The sequence below is a fragment of the Pongo abelii genome, chromosome 5, assembly GCF_028885655.2.
Source record: "Pongo abelii isolate AG06213 chromosome 5, NHGRI_mPonAbe1-v2.0_pri, whole genome shotgun sequence".
In the NCBI taxonomy this organism is placed as follows: Eukaryota; Metazoa; Chordata; class Mammalia; order Primates; family Hominidae; genus Pongo; species Pongo abelii.
Window position 1 is genome coordinate 27,507,831 of NC_071990.2, and position 13,836 is coordinate 27,521,666.

The 13,836-nt window shown below is 43.7% G+C and overlaps 1 non-coding gene across 1 annotated transcript; it reads left to right on the plus strand.

Annotated features, from left to right (window-relative positions):
• Positions 1-12,999: 12,999 nt before the first annotated feature.
• TRNAI-UAU (transfer RNA isoleucine (anticodon UAU)) lies at positions 13,000-13,093 on the plus strand. The gene is made up of 2 exons: positions 13,000-13,037; positions 13,058-13,093. It is a non-coding gene; the product is annotated as a tRNA-Ile (tRNA).
• Positions 13,094-13,836: the final 743 nt, after the last annotated feature.

A 13,836-nucleotide genomic window follows, 5' to 3' on the forward strand; every position in this document is an offset into this window, starting at 1 on the left:
AGCAGATTGAGCCTTGGGTTCTGGTGTTCGCGTGTAGCTTTTTGTGTCTTATTTTTATGTTTTTTTGAGACGAAGTCTCGCTCACGTCACCCAGGCTGGAGTGCAGTGGCGCCATCTGGGCTCCATACAACCTCCGCCACCCGGGTTCAAGCGATTTTTTCCCGCCTCAGCCTCTCGAGTAGATGGGACTATAGGCCTGCACCACCAAGCCCGGCTAATTTTTGTGTTTTGGAGTAGAGACAAGGTTCGCCATGTTGGCCAGGCTGGTTTGGAACTCCTGATCTCAAGTGATCGGCCCGCCTCGCCCTCCCAAAGTGCTGGGACTACAGGCGTCAACCACCGCGCCCTGCCGAAGGGTGCGTTTATTAGATGCCAAAACCTAAAACTGGAAATTATTCAAATCGATAAGCACCCATTTTAGCCCACCTTCTCAGAATGCAGGAATGTACTGGTAGCAAAAGTAGGAAATGCTAGAAACACACTCTGATTCCAAAATGGCGGAAGCAAGCTGGCTTCACTGCTTCCTACTGAAAACCAAGACTAAATACACAGCACCAAAATTATCACCAAAACTAAGGAATTCTAAAATTAAAATTCCTCATAACAGATGGAAATGAAACTGCTGTGCTATCTGGACTGTTGAAGATACACGAAATTCAGCTGTAGGAATCTTTGAAGATTTACCAATACCAGAATTAGTGGCAATATAAACCAGCTAATAAATGCCTCTTTCTGATAAACTAATTTGTATCAAATCTCAGTCACCCGCAACCTAAGGAGTCCCCACTAATTTAGTCATTGTAGGCCTAAAGAAACTATATTATAATTATCGATTTTATAATGCTTATTTAATGGACTGTAAGTTCCCTGATAGCAGGCATCATATCTTATTTAATATTGTATCTCAGAGCCTTGCAGAGTATGAACCCTAGTCTCTGCTAAGTAACAGTTTTTTGAATGAAGCACAGCTAAAGAAATACAACCAGGCTGGGCACGGTGGCTCAAGCCTGTAATTCCAGGCCAAGGTAGAATCATTTTAGTCTAGGAGTTTAAGGTTGCAGTGAGCTATGGTCACGCTCCTGGGTGACAGAGCTGAGACCCTGTTGAAAGAAAGAAAAAAAAAGAACGAGACAATCAGAATGTAATGAGTTTGTAAATACCGCAGGAGGTAGAAAATTTACCTGAAGCCCAATAAATCAAAGTCAGCAAATATAGAAGAACAAAGAAAACAACACAGCAAGCCCTGATAAAGATTCTACCTAAATGTAAAGTGACCAATCCTCCTGGTCTCAACTTATGCCTCAGAATCGGAATTGAGCTGCCTGCAAAATTGAACACCCAAAGATAACATCTGAGTGGCTCACATAAATTGTTAAAATCAGTAATCTATATCAGAGACTAAAATGATGGAGTTTCTCTCCACCACATTTGTTCTAAATACTGAATAATACAATAATGTCCACAAGCCACAAATAGACGCCTCAAAATGGTAATTTGGATTTTTGAAATAATCCAACACTTTTTGTTGTACTAAGTTTGGAAAATCTACTTTAAATTGCTTAAGAATCAGGACAGGCACAGATTATTCATTTCCACTAAAATCCGCCAGAGCAGCTTTTAGTTGCTTGCACATTAGGACTATCATTCCTTTCTGAAAGCCCTCAGGGTACTTTATGTTTCCATGACTTCATAGATACTGCTTTTTCTGCATGCAATAATAATTTCATCCCTTCTTCTAGCTAAGTCCTACTACTACAGAATTCAAATAATGTATCACTTTGCCCTCAATCTAGGTTAGAGATGCTTTTTCATAGCACCATTTGCACACCTTTGTTATATTTGAATAATATCTAGTAAATAATAATGTATTTTTTCTTTTCTTTCTTTTTTTTTTTCAGAGGAAGTCTCACTCTTGTCACCCAGGCTGGAGTGCAGTGGCACGATCTCGGCTCACTGCAACCTCTGCCCCCCCGGGTTCAAGTGATTCTCCTGCCTCAGCCTCCCAAGTAGCAGGGATTACAGGTGCCCGCCACCATGCCTGGCTATTTTTTGTATTTTTAGTAGAGATGGGCTTTCAGCGTGTTGACCAGGCTTGGTCTCGAACTCCTAACCTCAGGTAATCTGCCCGCCTCGCCCTCCCAAAGTGCTGAGATTACAGCGCCCGGCCTCTTTCTGTATTTTTGAAACCACTTTTGCAAAGATTATAACAGTGGGAAAAGTATGACCATGAAAGAGATCTGACTTGACTCCATCTTGGCTTTTGCCTCCAAGCTGGCCTTATTATTCCTGGGTGTGGGTGGAACTAACTTTGGGAGGAATTTAATTTTTAACTATCATTTAAAAGCCCTAGCTTCTGAATTTTCAAGGGGGCCTGATTTGAGTAACAGTAAAACTCCAGTCTCCCGTTTAGCTGGCTTTATGTGTATTAAACTCTTTCTCCATTGCCATTCCCTGTCTTGATAAATCAGCTCCACCTGGGCAGCTGGCAAGACGAACCTTTTGGGCAATTACATTTAGAAGTTTGGTAACCATGAGGATGTGTCTCCATTTTGTTTATCTATTTGTTTTTTCTAAATTCTGGGGTGACCTAAAAGGTATCTCAGTTTTGTGTTTGTTTGTTTGTTTGAGACAGAGTCTCGCTATGTCACACAGACTGGAATGTCATGGGGGGATCTCGGTTCACTGCAGCCACCACCTCCCCAGTTCAAGAGGTTCTTGTGCCTCAGCCTCCTGAGCAGCTGGGACTACAGGCGTGTGCCACCACATCCAGCTAATTTTTGTATTTTTAGTAGAGACTGGGTTTCGCCATGTTGGCCAGGCTGGTCTTGAACTCCTGGCGTCAAGCGATCTGCCTTCCTCATCCTCTCAAAGTGCCAGGATTAGAGGCGTGAGCCACTGAGCCCAGCTAAGATACCTTCTTTTGATGGATTGAAAGTACTTGTTTTTCGTGGAACATGGCTTTCTTTATAAACATTTACAAATATTTCTATTGAAGTTTTATTTCGTTTTCCACTGAAGTTATTCTCAACTTCAGACATAAGTTACCTGATTTTGCTTAGTTCTCCGTCATCTTTCAATAAAATTTATAACTATTTTTATATGTTTGTCTTTTTTCTTTGAATTATTTGAAATTTTCACGAACCTTTTCTTGTCACTCAGTTTTTTGGGGAAGGACCACAAACTCCTTTACTTGCTGTTTCTAATTTGTTAATTCTGTTATTGTTATAGCACACTCTTTTCTTTGCTCTTCATTCTCTACTTTCACTCAATTCTGTTATCTTCTATGGGGGGAAATAAAACTTTTTCCTTGACTTTCTTAGGTTTAGTGGGTGGAGTCTTGGAAATTAAACTGACAAAAAACAATAATAGGAGAAAAGGCATACAGACTTTGTTTGATGCTAATATTTTAATTTTAATGTGTACACAGGGGTCTCACAGAAAAGAAAGTAAAAACCCAAAGAAGTGTTTAGGCTTGAGAACTTATGCACTATTTAACAAAGGGTGATAAATTCCGGAGAACTGACAAGACAAATGAAAAGCACTTAGGCTTTTAGGTAAGGTAAGGTAAATATACAGATGGGGGGAAGATGTTAATGGAAGTAAGGTTTGTTTAAGCAGATTGTAGATGATGCATTTCCAATGATAAGAGTTGTCTCCTCTTCCCAGTATGTGAGAGGGGAGAGGGAAGACCTTCACAAAAGTAAATTTACGCTCTGCTCTTAGACAGAAAGGGGGAAGGTAGAGAGCATTTCTGGCATCTGGTGTTTCACTCAGTTGCCTTCAGCTAAAAATAATTCTTATGCTATAGTAGCATATTTTGAGGTGCCATATTTTGATCCCCTTCACTTGTCTTTTTTTTTTCTTTTCTTGAGACAAGGTCTCCCTGTCACCCAGGCTGGAGTGCAATGGTGTGATGATAGCTCACTGGAGCCTCGAACTCCTGGACTCAAGCCATCCTTTCACCTCAACTTCCCCAGTAGTTGAAACTGTAGGTGCATGACACCACATCTGGGTAATTTTTAAAATTTTTTGTAGAGACAGGGTCTCAGTAGGATGCCCATACTGATCCCAAACTCCTGTCCTCAAGTGATCCTTCCTCCTCAGCCTCCCAAAGTGATGGGATTACAGGCGTGAGCCACAGCACAAAGCCCCCTTCATTTGTCTTTGAACTCATTTTCTTTGCATCCAGAGCATAAGCATATGACAAAGAATTCACCAACCAAGTTCATCCACATCAGGCTTTGATTCAGAAATTGTGGACATAGGCCAGACGCAGTGGCTCATGTCTGTAATCCCAGCCACCAAGGCAGGTGGATCACCTGAGGTTTGGAATTTGAGACCAGCCTGGCCAACATGGTGAAACCCCATCTCTACTAAAAATACAAAATTAGCTGGGTGTAGTGGCTCACGCCTGTAGTCCCAGCTATTCGGGAGGCTGAGACAGGAGAATCTCTCTTGAACCCGGGAGGTGGAGGTTGCAGTAAGCTGAGACTGCACCTCCAGCCTGGGGCAACAGAGTGAGACTCCATCTAAAAAAAAAAAAAAAAAAGAAAAGAAAAGAAAGAAGGAAGGAAACAAAAGAAGGAAGGAAAGGAAAGAAGGGAAGGAAGAAAGAAAAGAAATGAAATTGTGGACATAAAGAAGCAGACAGTACAAGGCATCCATTCTGGTGGTGGTATTAGCCAATATGTTCATTTTCCTAGAAAAGCCATGAACTATTGCCTTGTAGTGGCAACAGTGTGAGCAGTTCTGTAGTGTGATTTTGGGTGTTGTTTCTAGCTGTATAGTCTACAAGCCTGGTGTTCTGGCTTACTCAGGTGTTCTATGAACTACTTTATAATCTTTAGCGAATTCCTTATGTACTTCTAATAGAGCTGGTTTAGCCATTTCAAAGTGACTGTCATACCGGAAGAACTCTAACTTGCCAGTTTTAAATTGTTCTTCTAGCTTAGGTGAAATTGTTGGTTTGAGTGCTTGGAGTGGCGATTCCATACGGGTCTGCAGTAACTCAGTTATTGCCTCCAAGCAGGAAATAATTTGTCCGAGGGGCATAAGGCAGAGTAAGAGACCAAGGCAAGTTTTAGAGCTTGGAAGAAGGCCAAGCGTGCAACTTGAGAGATCCGTGTGCTGTTTGGCCCTTGACTTGGGGTTTTATACATTGGCATGGTTCCAAGGTTTCTGTTTCTCCTCTTTTGATTTTTCCCTTAAGGTGAGCTATCCGCATGCTCAGTGGCCTGCCAGCCCTTGGGAGGGCCACATGCACTGTGTGTTTACCGAAGTTGTGCACATGCTCATTTGAGGTGTTTCCCCTTACCAGTCTAGTGTTTCTAGTGTTCCTAGAGGAAGGTCGTACACTGGTTAAACGCCACCATTTTGCCTCTTAGTGGACATGTTTGACCCCCTCGCCCAGCTCCTGAGATCTTACTGGGAAGCTGCTGATAACCAACACCAAATGTTTTCTATCTATTGGGAGACTGCCTCTACTGGGAGACTGCCTTTCCCTGGTGCTGGCTATGACTAATTATTATTTTATTTTATTGATTTATTATTTATTTATTTATTTATTTATTTTTTAGACAGAGTCTCGCTCTGTCGCCCAGGCTGGAGTGCAGTGGCGTGATCTCGGCTCACTGCAAGCTCCACCTCCTGGGTTCAGGCCATTCTCTCGCCTCAACCTCCCGAGTAGCTGGGACTACAGGCGCCCGCCACCACACCCTGCTAATTTTTTGTGTTTTTAGTAGAGACGGGGTTTCACCGTGTTAGCCAGGATGGTCTCGATCTCCTGACCTGGTGACCTGGTGATCTGCCCGCCTCGGCCTCCCAAAGTGCTGGGATTACAGGCGTGAGCCACAGCGCCCGGCTGACCAATTATTATTCTAGAGAGACAGTTTAACAACTGCCTGATCATCACCTGCTGGTGACCTGACATTCTTGGGGCAGGGGATTGGGGTAGCTAGGCAGACATGCCATGTTCATGTCTGCCTAGTGCCTACTCTAACATGAGGTTGTCAGAAATAATTAGCCTTAGGACCATATCCTTCCACTAACCCTATCTTTTCTAATCACCAGCCTCACCTTCCTTCTGGAGAGAGAAAGGTGTAGTGGATTTAGTGTTCTTATGGTCTGTGATGGCAAATTATGTGTGTTAACTTGATTGGGGTAAGGAATACCCAAAAAAGCTGATAAAACATCATTTCTGGATATCTGTGAGAGTGTTTCTGAAAGAGATTAGCATTTCAATCAGCAGACTGAGTAAAGCAGATCCACCCTCACCAGTGTGCACGGACATCATTCAATCCATTAAAGGCCTGAAAAGAACAAAAAGGTGAAGGAAGGGATAATGCTCTGTCTTCTTGAGTTGGGACATGCATGTTCTCCTGTCATTGGAGCTCCTGGCTTTGGGATCTTCAGACTGTAGGATTACGCTAAAGCCTCCCTTCTTATTCTAGGACATTGGACTCAGACTGAATTACACCACTGGCTTTACAGGCTCTCCAGCTTGCAGACAGCAGATCATGGGACTTCTTGGCCTTTGTAACCTCACAAGCTTATTTTCAGAATAAATCTACTCTCGTATATCTAGTATCTATCTATCTATCTGCTATTCGTCTGGTTTCTCAGAGAATCCTGACTAATACTTGGCTTTATATATGATGCTAATTACTCCACACTGATGAGAGGGAGCTTTAGTGTGACTTTCTGGGCATCTTTATGGCAACTGACCCCTATTTCCACATTATTTTATTTTTTTCTTTGTGTCTTGCCAAGCCTTGATTATTTCTTGGAGATCACTCATTCTGGGTAGTCTCCAAAATCACTCCCAAAGACTCTCCTAACTGTATCCTACAGAGAGGAGATGCCAAAATAGTGAAGTCTGACAGCTCTATCTTGTGACAAGTACTGCTTTTTAGTGTAGCGGGAGAGGGGTTTCTAATATAGAGGGATATTGTGCAACTTTTTCCTGGTGTGCATTCCTCCACTCCTCCCCCTACCCCCTTACCCCCTGCCCTACACAGTCTACATATCACCTGTGAACCTGAAATATCTGAGACAGGTCTCAATCAACTTAGAAAGCTTATTTTGCCAAGGTTCAGAAAACGCTTGTGACACAGCCTCAGGAGGTCCTGATGACATGAGCCCAAAGCGGTCAGGGTACAGCTTGCTTTTATACATTTTAGGGAGACATGAGACATCAATCAATATGTGTAAGATGTACATTGGTTTGGTCTGGAAAGGGACAACTTGAAGGAGTTGAGGGGAGGGGGATTCCAGGTCATAGGTACATAAGAGACAAACAGTTGCATTCTTTTGAGTCCTTGATCAAGGACTCAATTCACTGAATACACAATTTACGTGGGGGCAGCAAATTGTCATTTATGCCTTAGTCTCAATCAGGGAAACTGCATTTTTACATAAACAATAAGGCAGAGGAAGCAATCAGATATGCATTTGTCTCAGGTGAGCAGAGGGATGACTTTCTGTCCCACATCTGTGAAGATAAGCTATCAATTTACATTGCCAGGATAAAATTCAACAGAACTTTTTTAGGGCAAAGATCCTGAGGCCCACAAGGAATTTTTTTGTGGGAAAACTGTGAGGGAGGTATGTAGCTTTTTCATCTTTGTAGCTATCTTATTTGGGATTAAAATAGGAGGCGGGTTTGCCTGACGCATTTCCCAGCTTGACTTTTCCCTTTGTCTTAGTGGTTCTGGGGTCCTGAGATTTATTTTCATTCCACGCACCAAATTGGAGAATTTTTTTATTTTTTATTTTTCATTTTTTTTGAGACAGAGTTTCACTCTTGTTGCCCAGGCTGGAGTGCAATGGCGCAATCTCAGCTCACTGTAACCTCTGCCTCCTAGGTTCAAGCAATTCTCCTGCCTCAGCCTCCAAAGTAGCTGGGATTACAGACATGTGCCACCATGCCCCACTAATTTTTTGTATTTTTTGTAGAGACAGGGTTTCACCATGTTGGCCAGGCCGGTCTCGAACTCCTGACCTCAGGTGATCCACCTGCCTCGGCCTCCCAAAGTGCTGAGATTACAGGCGTGAGCCACTGTGTCTGGCCATGGTGACTTTTAATCTCCTCTTCTCTCAGTGATTAATTTTTTCTGGTTGTTTGATGAGATTCCTAGGAAAAAAGTTCAAGACAATTGCATTCCTTTTGGAAGAACTTCCTTCAGTCATGTATGGGGAACTTCAGAGACAGCCCCTCCCTGCACTTGCTCTTGGAGGGGAGAAACAAGGGAAGGCCAGAGAGACCTTAATTTTAAGGCAGGTTCTAAGCCTTCCAGTTTCCTTTAAGTCTAAGAACTCAGCATGCCCAAGCACCATACTTTGGGGTATCCTTTTCTAATCCCCAACACATACATAAAATTTGAAAGAATCACCCAAAGAATGAACTATTAAGGGCAACAATCTAGGATAAAAATTCTGAGAATTGGCCGGGTGCAGTGGCTCACGCCTGTAATCCCAGCACTTTGGGAGGCCGAGGCAGGCAGATCACAAGGTCAGGGAATCGAGACCAGCCTGGCTAACACGGTGAAACCCCATCTCTACTAAAAATACAAAAATTAGCAGGGTGTGGTGGCACACACCTGTAGTCGCAGCTACTTGGGAGGCTGAGGCAAGAGAATCGCTTGAACCCGGGAGGCGGAAGTTGCAGTGAGCCGAGATCGCACCACTGCACTCCAGCCTGGGTGACCGAGCGAGACTCTGTCTCAAAAAAAAAAAAAAAAAGTTCTGAAGAATTGACATATATTTCAAGGTTCTCAGGTGATACATTGATTCTATAAATGAATGCATTTAAGCATCCATTAGACAAAAAACTGAAAACAAGCACTAATATCCTCCAATTTGGGCTGGGCGCGGTGGCTCATGCCTATAATCCCAGCACTTTGGGAGGCCGAGGTGGGTGGATCACCTGAAGTCGGGAGTTCAACACCAGCCTGACCAACATGGTGAAACCCCGTCTCTACTAGAAATACAAAAATTAGCCAGGCGTAGTGGCCAGTGCCTGTAATCCCAGCTATTCGAGAGGCTGAGGCAGGAGAATCGTTTGAACCTGGGAGGTGGAATTTGCAGTGAGCCGAGATCGCGCCATTGTACTCCAGCCTGGGCGACAGTGTGTGAAAAACAAAAAACAAAAACAAAAAAAACCTTGTTCACCCTGAAATGTTTAAAATACTATTTCAACATTTTCACTTTATTAATATAGCCTTAAATATTTGTGATGAGGAATACACCAAAAGGTAAACACCATTTTTCTCAGGTTGTAAAAAGGCTTATCACTTTTCTCAAATGGCAAAGGAGGCACCACCATGTCTGATTCTGGAACAAAATGATTAGAGCACTGAGTCTTGGACCCTTGAGAATCATCTTTTTAAAAAAAATTTTTTTTAAAAAATTCCCTGCCATTGTGGCACAGAGAATAATATATTTGAGAGGGAATTTGTGTATATTACCTACGGTTGCTGTTTGAGATGAGTTTATATAGGACATGTCAGTTGCTACCAGATCTTTATCTCCTTGAAAAGTAGTTTAAAGACTTTGTAATTTTTCTATATTTCTATAACTATTGCAAAAATAGCATGTTTATCTTCATGTTTTTGTTCCCCTACTTAAAACATATTTATACATATTTTTTGACAAGATCTTACCCTGTGGCCCAGGCTGGAAGGCTGGAGTGTAGTGGCACAATTACAGTGCACTACAGCCTCGACCTCCCAGGCTCATGTGATCCTCCCATCTTAGTCTTCTGAGTAGCTAGGACCACAGGTGACTGCCACCACACCCGGCTAATTAAAACTTTTTTTTTTTTTTTTGCAGAGATGGGGTCTCACCATACCAGGCTAGTCTTGAACTCCTGGCCTCAAACAATCCTCCTGCCTCGGCCTCCTAAAATGTTGGGATTACAGGCTGATCCACCCTGCCCGGCCTCCCACAACTGGCCAAAACATAATATTAACTACTACTCCCAAAAAACTTTTTTTTTTTTTTTTGAGATGGAGGTTGGCTCTTGTTGCCCAGGCTGGAGTGCAATGCCACGATCTCGGCTCACTGCAATCTCTGCCTTCCAGGTTCAAGCGATTCTCCTGCCTCAGCCTCCCGAGTAGCTGGGATTATAGGCATGCGCCACCACGCCCAGCTAATTTTGTAGTTTTAGTAGAGACAAGTTTTCTCTATGTTGGTCAGGCTGGTCTTGAACTCCTGACCTCAGGTGATCCGCCCACCTCAGCCTCCCAAAGTGCTGGGATTACAGGCGTGAGCCACCCCTTCCTTGGCCTCCCCAAACTACTTCTAATCACTCATAATGACATTATCAGTAGTATCAAGATTTCTATCAGTCAGGATCTCAAGAGAATACAGGTGTCTTATTCTAATTGCAATAATTTTAGAAGGATTTAATAAAGGGACTTTAATAAAGGTGTCTAGTAAAGGTATGGGCAGGCTGGAGGAAGGACAAAGAAGAGGGCAGTACTCTAGGGTTACTGACAGTAGAGCGGTCTACACCCCTAGACCTGAAGGAGAGAGGAAAAAGCCATTACTGAAATTTGGAGGAAAGGTCCACTTTGATGAACTAGCCAGAGTTGACCCACAGAAAGAGATTCAGATAAATACTCTAGCCTCTTTCTCCAATCTCATTCTGATCTTATGCTAGTGCTCCCACTAATGAAATTCAACTTGAGGCCGGGCGTGGTGGCTCACACCTATAATCCCAGCATTTTGGGAGGCCGAGGCGGGCGGATCACAAGGTCAGGAGTTTGAGACCAGCCTGGTCAACACAGTGAAACCCCGTCTGTGCTTAAAATACAAAAATTAGCCAGGCATAGTGGCACGTGCCTGTAGTCCCAGCTACTTGGGAGACTGAGGCAGGAGAATCACTTGAACCTGGGAGGCAGAGGTTGCAGTGAGCTGAGATTGCCACTGCACTCCAGCCTGGACAATGCAGCGAGACTCCGTCTCAAAAAAAAAAAAAAAAAATTCAGCTTGAAGCCAGAGGCCCGGGGCGTCTATTGGTGTAGATCATAACAGGTCAGTTTTCTATGGCACAGTGGGTACAGAACTGAAGACAGTAACTTTTTTAACATCAACAATTCAAAACATTCCCTTCCATCCACCTTTTTCTCCGATCATAACTTTATGCTTATAAATCCTATATTATGTCACTGACCTGCCTCCTGATAAGAGTTGTTTAATATCCAGTGACATACTGTGAGTCCTATAAGTTTTCATCCCTTAAGAACAATAATTCCCCAAATGCTGGCTCTTCATATCTAGATCTGGTTTTGGAACATAAAATCATTAGTATTGTTATGAGGTTTATAGAACTCACTTAGAACAGTGCCTGACCCATGTGTCTTAGTACTTTAGGGCTATATTAACAAAATACCTTTGACTGGATAATTTGTAAAGGATATAATTTTATTTAATATAGTTCTGGAGACAGGGAAGTCCAAGATCAAGGCTCCAGTAGATACGGTATCTGGTGAGGGATGCTCTCTCTGCTTCAAAGGTGATGCCTTTTGCTGCATCCTCACAGGGCAGAAGATTTGGGAGGGCCAGGCAGCCCTCTGAAGCCTCTTTTACATGGGCAGTAATCCCATCAGGAGGCCAGAACCCTTAGGACTTAATCACTTCCCAAAAGGCCCCACCTCTTAATATCACAATGGAGGTTAAGTTTCAATATAATTTTGGAGAAACACAAACACTCAAACCGTAGCACTATGGTAAGCTCTACTGTTGTGAGCTACTGTTATTTAGATGAAGCAATCTCTAGAGGTTCAGGAAGAGCCTTGTTGCTCCCTCTGGGACTGTGTAGTGAGAATGTAGGAGCTTCTCTGGTGAGGTGGTCACCTACCAAGGAGCCTGTGTTGCTTCTCCCTTCTCCTCACCTTAAGGTGTTATTTTAAACACATAAAATGATCTCAAAACAGCTATGTAATAGACATCAAGATATGGAAGCATCTCCTTTTTTAAAAAAGTATGGAGAAACTTAGTCGCTGGTCTGTTAATCTCAGTCCTATTTGTTAAGTGTTCCGTGGTCAGGAATAGGCACGCTATTCCTTTTACACAATTCTTCCGGTTGACAGAAATTATTCTATAAAAGCCAACAGACTTCATATCTTGTGTGTATGTCTACTTTGACAGCTGCCTTTTCCCCCAGACCAAAATCAAACAATCAAGCAACAAACAAAATTGGCCTTAAAATTGAGGCCCCAGAGATGAGGTTACTGAGCGGGTATATGTCACAGAGCCAAACTTTCTGCAATGAACTGGAAAAGAAGATCAAGACAGAGGGAGGAGCGCTGGGGGTGCACACCGCCTTCACCTCTGTAACCTGCACAAATAAGGAGTGGTTGCTGTGCCAGTTTTCCCTGAAGAGGTGCCTGACCAGCTGGCTCTATGAATTCGAATGCAGTTTTCAGGCAGGCTCTGGGAGAGTTTTGGGGAATCCCGAAAGACAGCCCAGAGATGCTGGACTGCGAATGCAGGCGCGCTGCAGGCGAGGCTGGGAGGGCCGCCAGGAGCGCTGCGGGTGTCGGGAGAAGCGCAGAGGGAGGGGCAGGCGGCGGGCTCCGCTTCTTCGCGTCCTGGGTCTGAAAGCATCCACAGGCCAGCGGGGCGGTGCTAGGTGAAGCTACGAAGAAGCCAAATAGCTCGCGTCTTCTACAAAAACCATGTTCTTGCTAGAACGATGGCAAGGAGAAGCCGGAGTCTCTCCTTTTTCTCCTCGGCTTTTCTCGGGCTTTCTGAAAACAGCACCCGCATATTCCCGGGAAATTTTGGCTCCTGATGGCATAGGGGGAGGATCACATTCATCTTCCAGGAGAGATGGAGCTATCTTGATCAAATTGTGTTTTATGCAAGAGGCGAGGAGCTACGAAGCGAGGATGCCTTGCAGCTCAGCGCGCTCCCGCTCCGGCGCTAGGCGGGGGGTCGAGCGCTTCAGTAGCTCATGGCTCTGTAGAGTGCGCATGGCCAAACAAAAGAAAGCATGCTCCAGTGGCGCAATCGGTTAGCGCGCGGTACTTATACAACAGTATATGTGCGGGTGATGCCGAGGTTGTGAGTTCGAGCCTCACCTGGAGCATGTTTTCTTCCAATTGCGGTTTCAGACATTTCACGATAATGCCTTTTTCTGTTATCTTTAAAGTAAAAAGCTAAAATGGATAAATTTTCCGTGGTGAGCCCATAAAGATTCCTTTGATAAAGGGGGGATATTCGGCAGATTTCAGAGAAGGGAAGAAACCCAGCAAGACCCAAATTGAACTCGTCCAGCAAACTCATTTCTCCTCAGTCAGGAGGCCTCACAGCCAGGCTGTACAGCTTCAATGAAGCTTCCTCCCTCCCTTGCTCCTCTACTTAAAAACTATTCTTCAGCTCTTTGGGGACTGAGCAAGGAGGTGGAAAAACTGGGTTTTATTCTCTGTGACTCATGTAGCTGTCACTGGGGTTCATCAATGTGCAGAAAGTGCTCCCAGGTACCTTAGCTTTGATATCTACAAGGTTGACAGTGAAGTTGTTGAACTCCACCTGTGAAACCTAAATGTGTTCTGTGTAGAGCTCCACTGTCTACTTTACAAAAACCTGACTAGGAAACAAGAAATGCTAATTTTTCCCCAGCAGTGAAACGTCAGACATAAGTGGCTGGGTATGTATTTCTTCCTAATTTCATCAAAAAGTAAACAAACTGCCTTGTTTGGAAAAACACATTCATCTTGATGCTGGTGTCTGAAATACATGATTCCAGGTGGCTGTGCTTTTATCCAGTCTTTCCTGGATTTCATTTGGTCTCGTAGAATCTTCCTCCTGTTCCTTAAATATGGATATTCC